Source organism: Meleagris gallopavo, chromosome 1 (genome assembly GCF_000146605.3).
Source record: "Meleagris gallopavo isolate NT-WF06-2002-E0010 breed Aviagen turkey brand Nicholas breeding stock chromosome 1, Turkey_5.1, whole genome shotgun sequence".
Taxonomy (NCBI): domain Eukaryota; kingdom Metazoa; phylum Chordata; class Aves; order Galliformes; family Phasianidae; genus Meleagris; species Meleagris gallopavo.
Genome location: NC_015011.2, coordinates 84629115 through 84646911, shown reverse-complemented (window position 1 = coordinate 84646911; position 17797 = coordinate 84629115). Strand labels below are relative to the sequence as shown.

The window sequence follows — 17797 nt, the reverse complement described above, 5'->3', positions numbered from 1 at the left end:
TTTTAGTGTTTGGTGGCTGGATTCATACTTGTCCATATGCATCCACAGTGCTGTCATCTCTTCAGTGTTCTTGATGCTGAATGATAGCTCTGTTGGCAAAATGTCTTGAATTCAGGTTGTGAAATCGGGAACATGTGGGATGTCCCAGATTAGGTTAAACAGACTCTTAGGGGGTCACAGGAAGAAGGCATGCTATGGTTTGTGGCAAGATGTAAGCAGCAGAATTTCTGCTAGGAGTGTGGGCTGCACGACTGCAGTGGATCAGGCAACTTCTGTTCTGTGATGACTCCAAAGGATGCTGAGTGAGGCACCACTAGCATGACTACTTCTGTCTGAAGGGAAGCTAGAAAATTGAGGAAAGTGCAGTTGCTAACTGAGCAAGAATTCCCATGTTATTCCATGCATCAGACCCTATCCTTAACCAATTTTTTCCTGACATCAGTCTGAGTTCCAGAATAATGGGTAGTGGGAACTATGTTGTCACATCCCTGGGAGCAGGTTTAAGCTGGTGATCTTGACCCCTTGCTGTTAAAAGGGATTTTTATTGAGTTATTTATAATGAGAATGCATGTTCTGGGGCTTGCAATAAAGCACGACAGCCAGAAAAGCTGAAGTGCCTGTTGTTTTCTTGAAGTGGTCAGAGAATACAAATGATGGAAACTCATCTGCTTGACTTAGTGATTTTCTCCACAGCAACCATATTAACAACAAGTAGTTTTGAGTTTTAACAGGAGCCCACTGTATCATTTGTATGAAAAACAGCTCAGTGTAAGAGCTTGAAGGTTGCGATAGTGCAGAAAAATGATAAAGAAAGGGACTAATTTTTTAGGCTGGAAAAGTAAATGCAGGTGCTTTGTTTTGTTTTTCTCCTATATTTTTTTCATCAATTTTTGGCAAATCTTAAGTTTTAAGAAATACAGTATATTTGAATGCTTTGAAGTGATACACCTTTTAACAACTTGGTTGTTGCTCAACAGGGGAGGATTCCAGCTGCTTACTGTTATTTGAAAATTCTGTTTAATGGTATGCTTCCTCTTTCCTGGGACATCTGCACTATTTTAATTCATTTTTAAACACAATCTCATGCATTGTTAGGCTGCAGGGGGTTGACCCTGCTATGGAAATTTGCTTTGAATGTGCTTTGATGGAAGATTGACTTTGCAGCTGCCTTGGTTTCTGTCTGCTGCAGAAGATGCTGTGTGCACCTTGAGTGCTGTTACTCTGGACAACACAGTCTTTGCATTATCTACACCCTCAGTAATTGGGATCTTTCCTTCTGTCCCCACCAAGCAAGAACATGGACACATTGCTCCTTCTTTTGCCTACTTACCTCTGCCAATCATATGCTTAAGGAAGATGAGTCACATCACTGCCCAAATATGTGGCCACATGACTAAAAGCTTATTGGAAAGCAATGTTCTATTAAAGCAAGATCAAAGATGGAAAGGAGGGAGAATTGCAGCAGCATAGGTAATAAATGGCAATGTTATGGCAAATACACAAAGCTGATGGGAAAGATTTATAGACTACTGAGATACTTTGAGATAAACGTAATGACATGCCAAAAAAGGCTTTTGGTGGAAGACTGATTCTTTTCCCATCACTTTTTATCAGGACAAAAGAAAACTAGCTGGGGGGAAGCTTTTTAGGATGGAGATCAGACAAAAAATGCAGTAGTAGAAGGCAGAGGAAGGGGGAAAGTAAAGTAGAAGAGTCTTCTTGCTTGTTGTTTCTGTCAATAAAAGAAGAAACAACCAAAAAAAGCAGTTGTCCAGAAACTAATTCTTGAGTATACACCGCACTTTCCAGACCTGGACCATTTAGCTCTGTTAGACTCAGTACCAGTACAGAATCAGGCTGCTCACTGCACTCAAGGGGATTCTCACTTCAGCATTGGTTTCATTCTACTCTTTCAGCTTTCTCTTTGTGAAGATCCTTCTATCAGCATTCAGAATTGATTGAATGCATGGATAGCATTTTCCCCCCTCAACTTCCATGCTGTTTGACCAAAAGTCTTACCAGAAGCATGCATCCTGCAATGCAAGGGGTTTCTGTCCTTCTCTGAAGGAGCTTTGTGCTGAGTTGAACATACCTGCATTGTGTACACACAGCATGGCGTAAAGCTTTTCCAAAAAATCCAGCTCCCGGCACCTTCAGTCCATCCTTTGTGTGTGTGTGCATGAGGACACATCCTCCTGAGTGTAGAGGATTTTCTGCATATGCATATACATGTATGTGTGTGTATATATATATAAAAAACCCTGAAATAAAACATGTATGCAGCCAACCCTCTATTTCAGGAATGCATAGGAGCTGTTCTTCAAATGTAGAGCAGACATAAGACAAGTGGGACTTCCTGCAGGATCGCTTGCATGCACAAGCCGTCCCACACCATGGTAGGCGACAGAGAGGAGAGGAGCTGTGGGGCCTTGTGAGAGAACACAGCTATGGGAGGAGAGGCTTGGAGCTATGCTGCTGAGTAAATTTAAGTTGTCCCATGTTTTAACCTGAGGTAGCAAAGGCTTGACTTTCAGAGTTGCCAAACACTTCTGTCTCCTTTTGCCTTGAGTCTGAGCTGCAGCAGCACATGCTCATTTGTAATAGAGTCTCAAATTATAGAAAAAAGGTTCATTTCTCATAAATGGTGGTCCCACGTTTCAGTGGACATATTGTGAGTGTGATGAGCCTAAATCAAGTCAGTGTGGATTATGCTGCCTCTCTAATTTTCCAGCTCACTATTCGAGGGTGTTTGTCAATCTAAAACTCATTTACAGCCTTCATAGTATTGTCTTTTATTAAAATTCCTTTGAAATTCTTATCCATTATCTTGGCACTCTTCAGAGGGTATGATTATGCCCCAAAGTATGGTTGAACAGGTTCCCTTATATGAATGACAACTTCTAACCCTCCTCTGTAAGTAATGGTTCAATTTCTCTGAGTTGTCTTTTTTTTCTTCTTCTTTCTATTTGATATCTCGGGACACATTCCTACCAATCTGAATCTAAATGAGGCAGACAGCTAACTTTGATTTGCTTCTGTTCCTTCCCAGCTACACAAAATAGCTTGCATTAATCATATTAATAAAAAATGGCTTTAAAATTACCAAGTTTTAAAAAGGCACAAGATGGTGATATTACCCACCAAGTTGCAAGTCATTGTGCATGCATATTAATTACAAGTTCTCTTAGATTTTTCAGCAAAAGCTCAAAGGAATAACATTTTTCCCTGTATGTTTTTTTAATTTTGGGAAGCTCTCTTGTAATGCGAAATGTATCCCATCCTAATGTGGTTCTCTAATCACGGCATGCTTTAATTCTGATAGATGACCCCTGAATGCTTTGAATCTACTAAGATTCATAGTAATTAGAATGATTTTCTAATACTTTGTTTCCCGAGCTGTTCATGGTGACGTCCATCTATCATCAGATGGATTTGTTTACTCATTCAAATCAAGTGATTTGAATTGAAGGCTTATATTTGTCACTGTGTGGTGGAGGCAGTGTTATCATTTATTTCACTCTCATCACTGCTCCCTCTTTTTGAGGGATTGTGCTCTGAAGAAGCACACATTTTTCAGAAAGATTTGAAGCCCTTCCTCCTTCAGTCTCCAAGCAGGAGCACTGACTCAGTGCTTGTGTTAAGAGTCTCCACATCCATCCTGGATGCCAGCTAGTGGAAATTGGGAGCACAAGGTAGAATTCATCAGGCATTTTCTTTTTTTTTTTTCCTTTGTTCCACTTTTCTCTCTCCTTTCTCTTTTTAATCTAATGCTTCTTTGTGCATACAAGTCTAGCGTGCTTTCAGTGTGGAATATTTTTGGAAAGTGGCTGTATAAAACAAGACAGTGTTGAAGAAGTTCATCGCCTGTACTCTCCAGGTAACCTGTCATTTTTGTCCTGCCTCTGTCATTCTTTATCTGTCCTTGGAGGAGCAGCATCTCCTTACTCAGTAGTGCTTCACTGTCTTATCAATGTTTGCTTGTACCCTTTCCCTGTCCTGTTGTTTTCTTTCACCATTTTGCGTGTTAGGTCTGTCTTTTCATATCTCTGCTCATAGTTTTCCTCCCCTTCTTTCTCTGGAATACATTTTCCTCTACTTTGCTTTTTGTTGCTCGCATCCCTCCGTGCCAACACACCTCATGCTGGGACTGTATAATGCTCCATCCCACCTTCCCTCCAGAGGCTTCTGTCACAGGGCTTCCTCCTCGTCCCTGACCCCCAGCAGCAGATGCTGTAGCACAGAGCAGCAGGATCTTCTCACATTGCCATGCAAGGCAAGAGGCTGCTCACACTTGAATACCTCAGCTTTATCAACTCTTCAGTGCAGGGAGGCAGTTAAATAATAGCTGCCAGCCTCAGAGGAAGCAGCAATAACCTTACCTCTCTGGGCAGGGAGCTGGAGGAACAGCTGGAATCCAGCATGCATCTTTGTCTGGCATATGTTGGATGGAGCTCCATCAGCCAGCAGGCTTAGTGAGTGCAAGGAGCACAGCCTGCAAAGCAGCACCCTAGCCTTGCTCTCTAGCATGATGTTTGTAAGGCTTTGCTCATTTGTGGATGGTTTCACTCATTATTTGAGAGGTGATAAAACCACATCCCAGCCAAAGACAAGGTGGGAAGTTTGTGCCACCATTCGCCATTGCCTTAGATGTATGTGGTGAGCCCAGGAGGTTCCTGACATGAAAAACTGAAAAGGGATAGATAATTTCTTCCTGAGCAGATTAATAATCAGATCATATTAACAAGTAAAATTTGATTAGGTGTCTGATTAGGAAGGAGTAAGCCAGAAGTTTGAAGCTTGTTGTGTCAACAGAGCAGATTAGCTTCAGTATGATGTTCTGCTTTCATTAAGAAATTGGTAATAAAATTATAGCATCTGAATTCCCCATGAGATTCTGAACACGATACAGTGCTTTGAGACGATGGCTAAATGTTACAGGATAGCACACTGGGACTTTTACTCAACGACCAGGTAAAAGTGTGTCAAATCATTTAATTACAATAAAAGTAGTAATGAGAGGCCATGCATATGTAATCTCTGACTTTAATAAATGATTTCACAGTTCACTGTTTGAAAAAATCTGCTGGGTTGCTGTTTGGCTGTGTACAGGACCCTGAGCATACTATGGTACAAGGCTTTATTTGCTGAATATAGCAGTCAAACAGTGGCCATGCAGTCACAGTTTGTAGCCCCGTTCAGTGCTGAAAATGTTCTGAGCGGTTCTGACAGTTGAACCTTTTCAGTAGAAAGCGTTACATTAAATAATGTCACCAGCACTTCATGAATGGGTTAATTAAGTGCAATAAGTAACCGCCAATGGAGTTTTATCTAAAATGGTAATGGAGTTTGAGTTTTGGCAGAGAGCAGATTTTAGAAGAAAAGGAGAAAATAGTTCTTGTATATCTAGATAGATATACATACATGTCATAGAGCTGGGTTCTCTCAGCAGGTTTTGGGATGGCCAGCAGAACTCCACACACCAACCTGTTGTTGTTCTTGCATTCATTCAAACCAGTGTAACACATTCAGTGTATCAGCTGGAAAGCTGTTAAAAACATATTTTAAGTGCCTAACATATTTAGGAACACAAGTAATGCTTAGCTTACATTTCTTATCAGAATAGGATTTGGTGCCAGAGTGATGAATCATAGACTGCTCAGCATCAGTAAGGGGAAAAAAAAAAAACAACCATTAATGCTGCCTTGCTCTACAGGCACCAGGGCTGTATTGAGAGGAAATGATCTCTGGTGTGAGCAGAGACAGACTACAAATTCCAACCACAAACTTCCACCTGCTGTCAAGAATGATTATGGATCAGAAGAGTGTGCTGTGATGATAGCTTGATCTTTGTGGCTAGTAAGTTAACTACCAACAGTTAAAACCCTATTAATGTTAACTATGATGTTTTGCTCCATACCTAAAGCTTTCCCCTGTTAAAATAATGTCCCCCATGGGACATTCCCCTCTCCAAGCACACTCGCTCATGTGAGTCCCAGCAGTCAGCTTTGCTCATGGTGGTTACTTCAGGTGTTGGTATAAATGGCTTTGGACGTTCTCTACGCAGTGCTTTACTGCTAAGCATTATAGAACATTGTTAATGATACTCTATCTGCTTCATTTAGGGATATGGGAATCAAAATTTCCACTTCCTCTTTGAATTGCAGCTTTTTGGATTTAGGTTGTTTAGATTTACATGGACGTGGTTTCTGTGCTATATTCTGCTACAGTATTAGAGCTGGACAACTCCCCTCTGTCTGTTTCAAAAATGACTCATTTGGCTGTGCCTCTGTGGGCATTCAGATTCTTTTGAGTTGCCCTTTATGAGCAAAATATGCTCCTGGAATACCAGGTCTCCTATTCTAAGGGCTCTGCAGGAAATCGCAGGATTGTCAAAAGAACATTTCAAGGACAGTGCTTTGCAATCCACCATCTGAATGAGAACAGGATGCAAAATAGTCACATGCACACTCTTCATGCAGTATGTAGAAAAGTGCTTATGTTTAACTGGAATGAGGTAGTGGTCATCAAGACTGAAGCCATGTTTTGTCTTAGAGGGCATGTAACCTCACACCGTGCTGTGAACTATTTGGGACCGATGGAGAAGAAGTAATGGGAGCAAGTTGTGTACGTGGGAGAAAACTAGGCATAGAAAAAGAGGCATAAGGAGAGCAAAAAAGATGTGCTCAGAAATGGAAAGAAAGGAAAATCTGATGAAAAGTCAGATAAAGAATAAAGGTGAGCAGATGTTCCGGCTATTGGAATATGAACTTCCACAGGTGGTAGTGTGTCACACAGACCAAAGGTCACTGAGATGCTGGAGGGAACCCATATCCTGGAGTAGGATGGGAAGACCAAAGAGGATAAATTACACCCTAATGTTAAACGGTATGGGGAGAAGAGTGACAGACGTATATTTCAGTAGTTCTGTGCGGATGATAGTATTTAGAAATGAGAAATAGCCTTGTAGTTTTATCTGACAGCAAGCCAAATAATATAAATAGAAATTGGTAACAGTAGTCTGCTTATTAATTAATTAGGTTTGAAACCCCGCTTAAAGGTGATGTATCTAAAATAAAGCTTTGTTAGATCCCAGTTGTAGCTCACCAATTTCTACACAGTCAAAACTGTTTCAGTCTCTCATACACCTTGGTACGTTTTTTGGTTCAGATTTGTTTCATATTATGGTGCCTGTTTGGCTTCCTTTGCAAATTTTTGTGGGGAGTTTTATAATCATCTTTCCAAACCTGTTTGAATGCTTTATAGCTACCATTGCCCGCAGTGCTCTTTTTTTTTTTTTTTTTTTTTCCCCTCTGGATAACCTGTCATTTTCCCCTGTGAAATCTTCAGATGTTGCTTTAGTTTGTTTTTCAGAAAACTCTTGTTCTTCATCTAACTTCCTTTGTATCTTTCCTAATGATTTTTGGTCAGTGTCAATGTGTTCTGAGTGACTTCATTACTTGTTCCATCTTGGTTACTTAGTTTTTGACACTTCCTCTCTGACCACCTCTGTCCTGCTGTGTTGGCTTTTGAATTAGCCAGCATCAGTAAGACAGAATGAGTATGCTGGTGTGATATTTTCATATCAAAATTCTCTTCAGGATGGTGGAAACAGAGAGAATGTTTTCCCAAACAGAAATTCTGTTGCTTTCACTGTTTAATGTAGCCTTGTTCCCTGTTTTTTTGTTTTTTTCCATGCCTCTTCCACATGCCCTGCCAGCAGGAAATGCCATGCCTTGTGTTCCAGGCAGATTCACAAGAGATGGTGAATAATGCATTTTTATGCTGGAATACTTATACTCATGTTGTCTGGTGTCAAAATCCAGCTGGGTGAAAGAACCAAATGCATTAAAATATCATTTGTGATAGGTTTATTAGTTAATAATACCTTTAAATGCATTTGAGTATTTTTCACATGTAAATTTATGTAAATGTATTTTGCTCTGAAAACCAAATTATTATAACAAAGGCAGCCTTAGGTAGTGTGAAAAAGCCAAACTGTTTGTGTTTGGTCACAGTCCTGGAGCTGAACAGGCTCCAACCTTCTGCACAGATCACAAGGCAGCTTTTTTTCCACTCAGTCCATTTCTAGACCCTGAGTTGAACTTTGCTGAACAGAGAAGTGCAAATGTTTAACATATTCTCTTGGTATCTGGTGCTGAGAGGGGGCTGGGCTGTGTCTCAGCAAGGGCTGCTCCAGCTGCTTCTGCTGCTTCAACTCTCAGATCTCCCCAACCATTCAGGAAGCTAATATACCCTGCCTAACCCCAACTGCCTGCACACTTTCCATAATGGTTAAAGTTACATTTCAGTGTTGAAATCTCTGTCCTGCTGCAACTGGAACTAGATGAATGTTTTAATTTGTTACTTTTACCTCTGCCCGATGCTAAGGATTTCTCCCTCTGGAGCTGCATGAAGAGATTCGATGCTTCCTTCATTGGAGATAAAGGGCCACTGAGGCTAGTGGCTTTGTAAGGGATGCCGGTCTGTGTTGGGTCCAGATCTGTTCCTGGTGATAGCTATTAGCATGATACAGCTAGTGTAAATGTAGCAAAATTAGATTTTGCTGTATAGATTATGAAGAGAGAGTAAATGTTTGAATAAGCACTCCAGAGAGAGCATCAGAGACAGCGTGTGGATGGAACGCTGCACTTAAGGTATATCATTAAAGGCTGTGATCACAGCAATGTTATCATCTCCATATTTTTTTTTTCCATTTCTTGAAAGATTTTGCACTTTCAGTGAGTTATGCTCTTAATTCTGTGTAACTTCACCCTTCCTTTCTCTCCCTCACCCCTTTTTTGAAAGACCAGATGACTGATTTCTCAGGCCAGCACCAGTGCAGAAGGAGGTGGTCCATGAATATCACTCTTCTGAAGAGCTTCTCACTACTGCCAGCTCTGGTTGCTAAACTTCTCGCCCTTACCTGACATAAATCTCAGGGAAAAAATCTGCTTTCTCACTGTTGTGATTCGGCAATGTATATTTTGAATTAGGAAAACATGGGACATGGCACTCAGCAGAAGACATTCTTTACCAAGAGAGTGGTGAGGTGCTGGAACAGGCTGCCCAGAGTGGTTGTGGATGCCCTGTTCCCTGAGGTGTTCAAGGCCAGATTGGATGGGGCCCTGGGCAGCCCAGTCTATTATTAAATGTGGAGGTTGATGGCCCTGCATGCAGCAATAGGGTTGGAGCTTCATGATCCTTGAGGTCCCTTCCAACCATGGCCATTCTATGATTCTATGAAGACATGCAGCAAAACTGGACTGTGCTGCAAAATGAATTCCTTCCACGTACAGTAAGCTGGGGTTAAAAAGGCGCCGCACGTATAATTAGAATTGTGTTATTCTACTCACTAGTAATCTCAGTAACTCCAGTTTTATCATCACATAAAGTCTGTCCAATCTGATTCCCCCATCCTGTTTCTTTTGCTTTGGTCACTTGCATTTGTCTCTGTTTACTTTCTTTACTCTCAAGGAAATGAGTGTGATATTTCTTTGTTTGCATTAATAAAAACAGAGAGCGCTTTTATATCAACAATGCTGAAATTGAATTTGTGGAAATATTTTATCTGTATGAGGTTTTGTTCAATTCTTTAATTCATTTCATTTCTGAATTTAGATTCAATTACTCTCTTCCTTTCAAATGCGCTCTGTTGGCAACACTGGGCTCGCCCATCTTCTGACAGCTGCAGATGGTAATGAAATCTCAAAGCTGGTGCATAGATATGATCAAACAATTGCAACACCATCTGAATGTGTGTGTTTGCTCGCTAGCTCTGGGAACTCAAATTGCCATCAGTGATGTACCTGTGCAGTGGTTACTTACCTGCTTTGGTGAGAACCCTGTGAGGGAAAAAGAGGATCAGGAGAGATGGTGCAGGTTTGAGGTCACAGAGGCATTGCGCCTCTTCTGGATTTGCAGTTCACCTGTTTTAATGTGAACTGCATTACACAGAGTGTTTTTCTGAGTGAGGTTAGAATTGTAGAATTGCTCAGGTTGGAAAAGACCTTAAAGATCATTGAGTCCAACCACAACCTAACCATACTACCCTAACTCTAACAACCCTCTGCTAAATCATGTCCCTGAGCACCACATCCAAACGGTTTTTAAACACATTCAGGGATGGTGACTCAACCACCTCCCTGGGGAGCCTATTCCAGTGCTTAACAGCCCTTTCTGTAAAGAAGTTTTTCCTGATATCCAACCTAAACTTACCCTGGCACAACTTAAGGTCATTTCCCCTCATCCTGTCACCTGCCATCAGTGAGAAGGGACCAACCCTGCTCTCACTGTAAGCACCTTTCAGAGATTGGAAGAGAGCAATAAGGTCTCCCCTCAGCCTCATTTTCCCAAGACTAAACAGCCCTAGTTCATTCAGTCTCTCCTCATAGGGCATATTCTCCAAGCCCTTCACGAGCCTTGTTGCCCTTCTTTGGACCAGGTTTGGACAGAGAAAGTTTTAAAGGTGAGAAAGTAAATGGATGGAAATGACTTTAAAATAAACTGGATCTGTTCTTAAAGCAGTAGGATGCTACTTCCCCTCAGGTCCCTCTCAAGCACAGGATTGGGCACTCTGCAATAGTCCTAGTCACAGCTACATGAGCTGAAATGCATGAAAAAAGATCATGTCCTTAAACAAAGTGCTTGTGCTGGTGAAAATTTCTGCATGCCATTTATTTTATGTTATGTGTTGTTGTGTGAGTGACAGGCGTGAGCCAAAAAATAACCTGTCCTACAAATAAATGAGTGACGATGAGGGCAGCTGGGAATCAATCTGCACATCACAGGAGATGAGAGAAAGAGCACTAGGACAGGGAATGCAGGACTGCGCAGGCCTTCGCTGTACATCAGGTGAGAACATGAGAACAAGAAAAATATTTGGGGATGAGGGCATATGGCAGAGGTACGTTACTGTTTTCTGATTAAGGAACAGAATTTCATAATACTTAGTCTCTACCTTTTCAAGCTGAAATTCATTACTACATCAAAGTGAGTGCTTTGCTGCTAACAGAATAAATACTTCTATTTAGAATGTAAATGATAAAAATGTGCAAATTACAGGACTTTTAAAGAATCGAGTGGTTGATAGTGAGTGGTTGTCTGGCTGGAGTTGATCTTAGTTAATAAATTGATTTTGATGTAATTTGATAATAAGTAATAAACTTAGCTACTGATTCTGACAATTTGAAACAAAACATTAAATGTGCATGCTGCATTACACATGAAACACTTTTTAATGTGTGGGGGTGGGTTTTTTTTATATGTATGTTCCATTTTGTTTTTCAGCCTCTCCACCTTGCTCCCTGCCCTCCTGTGGTACTACAGTGTGCTCAGCCTCTAACAAAGTACTGTTAGGAAAGGCTGAAATCCCCCTTGTTCAGCACTGGAGTTAAGATGGTTTCTGCCAGCCCGAGGATCCCACCCTCTTCCAGAGATACAGGTATGTAATGTGCAGAAGTCATGGGCCTTCTGTGTTCTCTCCAGCTCCACAGCTTGGGCTATCTTGACTGCAGGAGCAACCTGTTCAAAAAAGCTGTAGCAGTTAATTTTTGGAAGCAGGTACCTGGATGGAGATGCTTTTTCATCAAACGAAAAAATTTGCACAGATGTGGTTGATACAGGAGGGCATGATCTCATTCCACATGTCATCATTAATCTTAGCTGAGATAATTGCAAACGTGTGACCGTCATACATGCAATGATATAAAACAACAGGAAAGTACCTGGCTACCAGCTACACGTGGTAGTACAAGTAAATCAGACTGAACTGCAGCAGCTGAGGATATTAGATGAACTTGCAAGTTACATGAAAAGACTCCTTAAAAAATAAACAAAAAACCACAACGCCACCTTTGCCTGTTTCTATAGCTGCTACCAATATGGGTAAAACGTGACAGCATTCCATTATGTTCAAGTCATCAATGTGCAATTTAGAGTTACTGACTTGTCTCTGTATTTCAAAGCAGGACATCGTGAAAAACTCTCTGTGCAGGGAAAGGTGTAACATATTGCCTGAACCATCTGCATTGCTGGTTGATGATGGCATGTCATGGACAATACGGATGGGATATGGATAGTCTGTTTTACTGGTAAGCAATCTGGTAAGAATTTAACACCAGTTAAGGGTCTGAACACCTGCTAGCTCAAGAAGTGTAGTTAGAGGTGCATAAAATCCTGGAAAGCAAACTGTAGGACTCAGACCCTGTATAAAATCCACCTGATGCTTTGCCTTTTGTCATGTTGATTCCAAGCACTCACTGTTTCTTCAGGAGGCCTCACCTTCTGGACATGCCATTACCAACCACATTTCTGTGCTAGTGTTTTATTTATCTATTACATTGAGCTGTAGTTTTGAGATATTGCTACTGGGGGCTTAAAAAATGGCTGGCTTGAGAAGCCTATGGGCTCTTCTTGCAGGATACTGCTTCTGCACCACACAGACAACCTCTTGGTTTGTTCCAAGCTCAGTGACAGTTTCCTGTACAGCCATGAAGAGACACCACAACCAGTCTTAATTTCCCAACCTCAAGAGGTTGGGTTTCTTCCACTGCGTGCTGTTTTTCTTTTAAACCATTTCTGTGGAGGGATTTTTTTTTCCTTCCTACATGTGGTAAATTGAAGCTGATACTGGAGTGGTGTACATTAGATTTCAACAGGACCCCTAAGAGTCCTTCCAGGAGTGTTTCTTTTAACAAGGTTGCATGTGGCGACTCATGCCAACCTCAAGGGGGCTATCAGGTACCTATGAGGCAGTATGGGACAGCTGTATATCTCTTAAGCAAGTGCTGATGCTCTCTAGGTCCTGACCCTCTGCTCCGAGAGAAGGCCTATAGAGCCACACAGAACCCCCCAGACCTCATGGGACTCTGCACCAGCTGGATTCTGCAGATGTATATTTGCAGTATTACAGTCAGCAACAGCACAAGCTTGGTAAGTAAAGTGCCCCACTCGTGTTCATACGTGTTCTTTCAAAGTGAGATTTCAGACAGGCAAGTGAAGATATACTTCAGTTTTATTGTTGTTTAGGCATGGATAGAAACATCAATTCTTTTGCGCTCTTGGTTCTTGAAACGTGCCTACAGTGAACGTGGAGCAGTGAAAAACGCGGCTCCTAGGACTGACGATTTAAAGTGCATAGGAGATCTAGCAGAATTCCAAAGGATGAGAAGGTCTTCTAATTCCTTTCTCATAGCTGTGGAAGTCGAAGGACTTTTGTTCTTCTCTTCTTCCACCATGCTCCCAAGACAGTGGTACGAACATTTTCAACCCTTCCCTATGCTTTCCCTGATGATCTTTGGAGGTTTCTTCTCTGTGTTTAAAAACTATTTGTAGTGTTATAAACAGACAGTTGATTTTTGCATACGCCTTCTCAGCATTCTGTTGCAACTTTTTCCTGTTTAGAGTCACGCCCACTGTGATTTGTTAAAAAAATGTGTATCACTTGGCAGTGTTCTCGCACCAAAAGAAAAAAAAGATATATTTGTATATAAAGTAACTTCTTTGTGTGTTCACGTTTTATTTTGGAAAAACAGGTGTTTAAAAATTTTAGAATTTTTTTAACAAAATTCTAAAAAGAAAAAAAAAAAATCACAATATTTACAGAGATAACATAATGGCTTAGCCATGCAAAACAAATCACTTTGGTTTTTCCCCCATTTTACTTTGGTTTAAATACTGACCAAGATTATAATTTTTTTTTTTCTCCTCTTTGCCAAATAAAACAGTAACAAATCAAAAGTTTAGAGGCATATAACAGGATTTCCCTCTAGTATTTTATACAGCATAGAGTCTATAGGACTTCTTATGTATTTTAATCCATGCCAATGCACTACAGGAAGCTTTTATTAAGACATCAGTCACTACTGCCCAGACATATAACATTTTACAAATTTACAAGTAACAGTGTTTTCTTCCCCCCTAAATAATGCAAAAGTGGCAAAATACATTTCCTAACGTCCATCTCTTTCTTTTATTTATTTATTTATATTCTTTTTTGCCTACCAGTCTATAAAAACATACTTTTTTCCCTGGATATTTGTAAAAGGAAACCTGATGTTCTGCGTGCTTTGCTGTTCCTCTCCATCAATCCACCTATCACTTTCTTCCCAAAACGATCCTTCTGCGCAGAATGAAACTTCCCTCTCCCTTAACAACAATTCTCTATCAGCCATTCACCCTAAACCATTTTCTTATCAGTACCATTCTAAAAATTTCCTCAAGCTTAAAACGTTTATAAAGTTACAAACTTGAATGTAACTAAAGATACATAGACATTTCATTGTTACAATTATATGTACTGTTTGATAAATTAGGTACCAGTTAAAAACACTAAAATTATCTCAAGGTGCATTCAATATCTGTAGCATAGTTAACAAAACACACAAAAAATATATATATTCTATTTTTGTGGAAAAAAATGCAGCTTTGATATGACCACTTTTTTTTTTTTTCTTTTTTAAATCTCCAATTCTGACTGATATCTGTTTGAAATGAAGAAAAGGTACAGTACTTTAAGGCAGCGGATAACGTAAAGGAATCAAAATCAAACCAGAAATCCAGTTCCTTATCCTAATTTTAACACGAAGGACAACAGGTAATGTATGACTAAAACACACGCCTTGCTTTAGAAGGAAAGGACCACAGGCCACCATCTGCACGTAGGCTATGACTGTTTCATTGTGTTCCTTGCTCAGCTCCCAGCCTTCTCCATAGAAATTCTTTATTCCCTTTCTGGCTGTTTGCTTTCCCTCAGCTTTCTTAAATTCTCACTGTTATTAACAATTTGGCTTATTTTTGTCACAATTGTCACCTCTCCTCTTTACTGACTTCTAAAAAATGAAAAAGGAGATCGATATTTTCCTTTAAGACAATCTTACGCTTTAGGTATTTGCTACAAAGCAGAGGTTTCACTGATAACAATCAGAATTAGACATGTACCTGCCCAAAGGGTGTCATAAAAACAACTGAAATCAAACCATTACACTATACATCAGAATAACAGCAACTCCCAGAACAAAGCCTTACAGTGTATAAAAATAGCTACGTAAAAAATTTACATAAAGGCAAACAAAAAGAAATCTTCAGTGCAGACATTTACAAAAAAATAGTTTAAACAGAACACAACATGGTGACCTATTATCATGGCGGTTGCCAAAATTAGTTATTCTGTGGGTTGGATTTTTTTTTTGTTTTGTTTGTTGTTTTTTGTTTTTTTTTAGCTTGAGATAATTGTGTCTAAAATCCGCTGAAAACTTGGTAGTATGATCTGTTTAATACTTGAACCATGAATAGCTGTCACTTCTTTGTATACGTTTAAATACAATCCACGTTCATGCTTCAATTGGTCTATATGTATTCTCTGAAAACACGAAAGATAAAGATGGTTAAGCAAGTTTAGATTTAAACATGTTAATCAACATAACTGCTCAGAGTCTGACCCAAAACAAAAAGCTTGTAACAGTACTTCCCATCTTGTTTAGTATCTTTACGGACAACCTAGGTGAGGGGATTGAGTGCACCCTCAGTAAGTTTGCAGATGACACCAAGTTGGGAAGTAGTGTTTATCTGCCTAAGGGTAGGGAAGCCATTCAGAGGGATCTAGGTAAGCTAGATCGCTGAGCTGAGGTGAATGGAATGAGGTTCAACAAGGCCAAGTGCCGGGTCCTGCATTTTGGCCACAATAACCCCATGCAGCACTATAGGCTTGGGATGAGTGGCTGGATGACTGTGAAGAGGAAAGGGACCTGGGGGTGTTGGCTGATGCTCAGCTGAACGTGAGCTGACAGTGGCCAAGAGGGCCAATGGCATCCTGTTCTGCATTAGAAATAGCATGGCCAGCAGGAGCAGGGAGGTAATCATCCCCCTCTACTCAGCACTGGTGAGGCCACATGTTGAGTATTGTGTCCAGTTTTGGGCCCCTCACTACAAAAAAGACATTGAGGCCCTGGAACATGTGCAGAGGAGGGCAACGAAATTGGTGAGGGATCTGGAGCACAAGTCTTATGAGGAGTGGCTGAGAGAGCTGGGGTTGTTGAGTCTGGAGAAGAGGAGGATCAGAGGACATCTCATCACACTCCACAACTTCCTGAAGGGAGGCTGGGATGAGGAGGGGTTTGGCCTCTTCTCCCAGTCAACAAACAGGACCTGGGGAAATGGCCACAAGTTGTACCAGAGGGGGTTTAGGTTAGACATAAGGAAAACTTTTTCTCTTAGAGCGTGGTCAGGCACTGTAATGGCTGCCCAGGGAAGTGGTGGAGTCGCTGTGCCTGGCAGTGTTCAAGAGGCGTCTGGATGAGGAGCTACGAGACATGGTTTATTGGAGATTCATGATCCTTGAGGTCCCTTCCAACACTGGCTATTCTGTGATTCTGTGATGGTTTAGTGCTTGTGGTAGCAATGGCAATGGGAGAAGGGTTGGACTAGATGATCTTGCAGGTCATTTCCAACCTTGCGCTTCTATGATTCTATACTTTCTTCTCCAATTTTATAAGAACATTTTCCTTCAGCTGTTGCGATGTAGTTCCTAAAGCAAAGAAGTCTATCTGGTAGGTAATGCACTTATGGATAAGCTTTCATTTATGCAGAACTACTGACCCAACAAAATAAAAAATTATAATACAAGATGGCACTGAAGGCCCATGATGCTATTTGAACTGGTACAGTCAATAAACACCTTCAGCTAATTCTGTCTCCACCTAATCTCCTCAATATTGCAATGCTATGGAAAGTACAAAGTCCATTAAAACAAATAAATACAGAACAGCCCCCAGATGAGGAGATGGCAGAATTTTCCTGTAGGAATGTATATACACTGTGACTTTTTCAAAATCCAAATTTAGTTTCCACTTTTAAGTCACTCATAAGGTATTACTTGGGAATTCCCAATCGCAAGGAAACCCCAAGGAAAGGGAACGCAGGAATACTGCATCTCTTCATATACTCTATACTCACTCTTCTTTAGTACAAGAATAATGAGGTTTATTTTAAAATTTCAGATAGTACTAACATAGTGAAATGATCCATAATCAGAGCTGTATTCTTATGCAAATGAGAAATGTGATCATCCCACCATACGCTTTAAAGCCCTGCAGCCCAGAATAGGGATCCAGCGGAATTTAGTTACTCAGGGCCATCCACTGCTTTTCTATCGAGGAACTCCAAACACTGCTGCTGAACATGTACTATTCCCCTTTTAACAATCAGCTGATGATTAATTCAAGAAAACTCAGTATGGTGAGCTACCACGAAGTTAATCTAAAATTACTTGTGTTGCTCAGAAAAATGTTCTGAACTCTCACTTTGAGTACCAAGTAGCAAGATATGGCATGTGGGTATGCAGCAGTGGTGTACAGACATGCAGGCACTGGGTGGTGCTGTTGGTGCTTCGTAGTGCCCAGTAACTCCAGACAGAACTTCTGTGTCTGTTTATTTTTGCACACTTTATTTTACACAGATCCCAGCTGGGCAAGCTTGTATACCTGTTGCACTTTTACTAGTTTAACATACAGCATCTCTTTCCAAGAGCACGTGGAGAATCATACCACTTTGTGAGGTCCTGAATAAAAGAATGATTTTATTCTTAGAAAAGGTTTGTGCCTTTTGCAGTACTGGGGAATAAAGCCCATCAAGAAATATTTCTTCCAGTAACGAAAGAGTGCTCCTGTGAGCATTTAATGTCATAACTCAAAACCTTCTAAATGTTACCTACACACCTTCTACACACAAATGCACAGATAGGTATATACCATAGTGGTATACTCTAAAATTATTTTTTTCAATTCCCCAAGTGCACAAGTCA

The 17797-nt window shown here is 40.6% G+C and overlaps 1 protein-coding gene and 1 long non-coding RNA gene across 2 annotated transcripts in view; one reads left to right on the top strand and one right to left on the bottom strand.

Annotated features, from left to right (window-relative positions):
* The first annotated feature begins 11236 nt into the window (after positions 1–11236).
* LOC116217323 lies at positions 11237–13060 on the top strand. The gene is made up of 3 exons (XR_004161733.1): positions 11237–11440; positions 11967–12089; positions 12800–13060. It is a non-coding gene; the product is annotated as an uncharacterized LOC116217323 (long non-coding RNA).
* Positions 13061–14433: 1373 nt separating this feature from the next.
* Positions 14434–17797, bottom strand: part of ALCAM (activated leukocyte cell adhesion molecule) — a 123171-nt gene continuing 119807 nt past the window's right edge. Inside the window, exon 17 of the mRNA XM_031555160.1 lies at positions 14434–15358. The gene's annotated coding sequence lies outside the window, so the exon portion shown is untranslated. The remainder of the gene's footprint in view (positions 15359–17797) is intronic.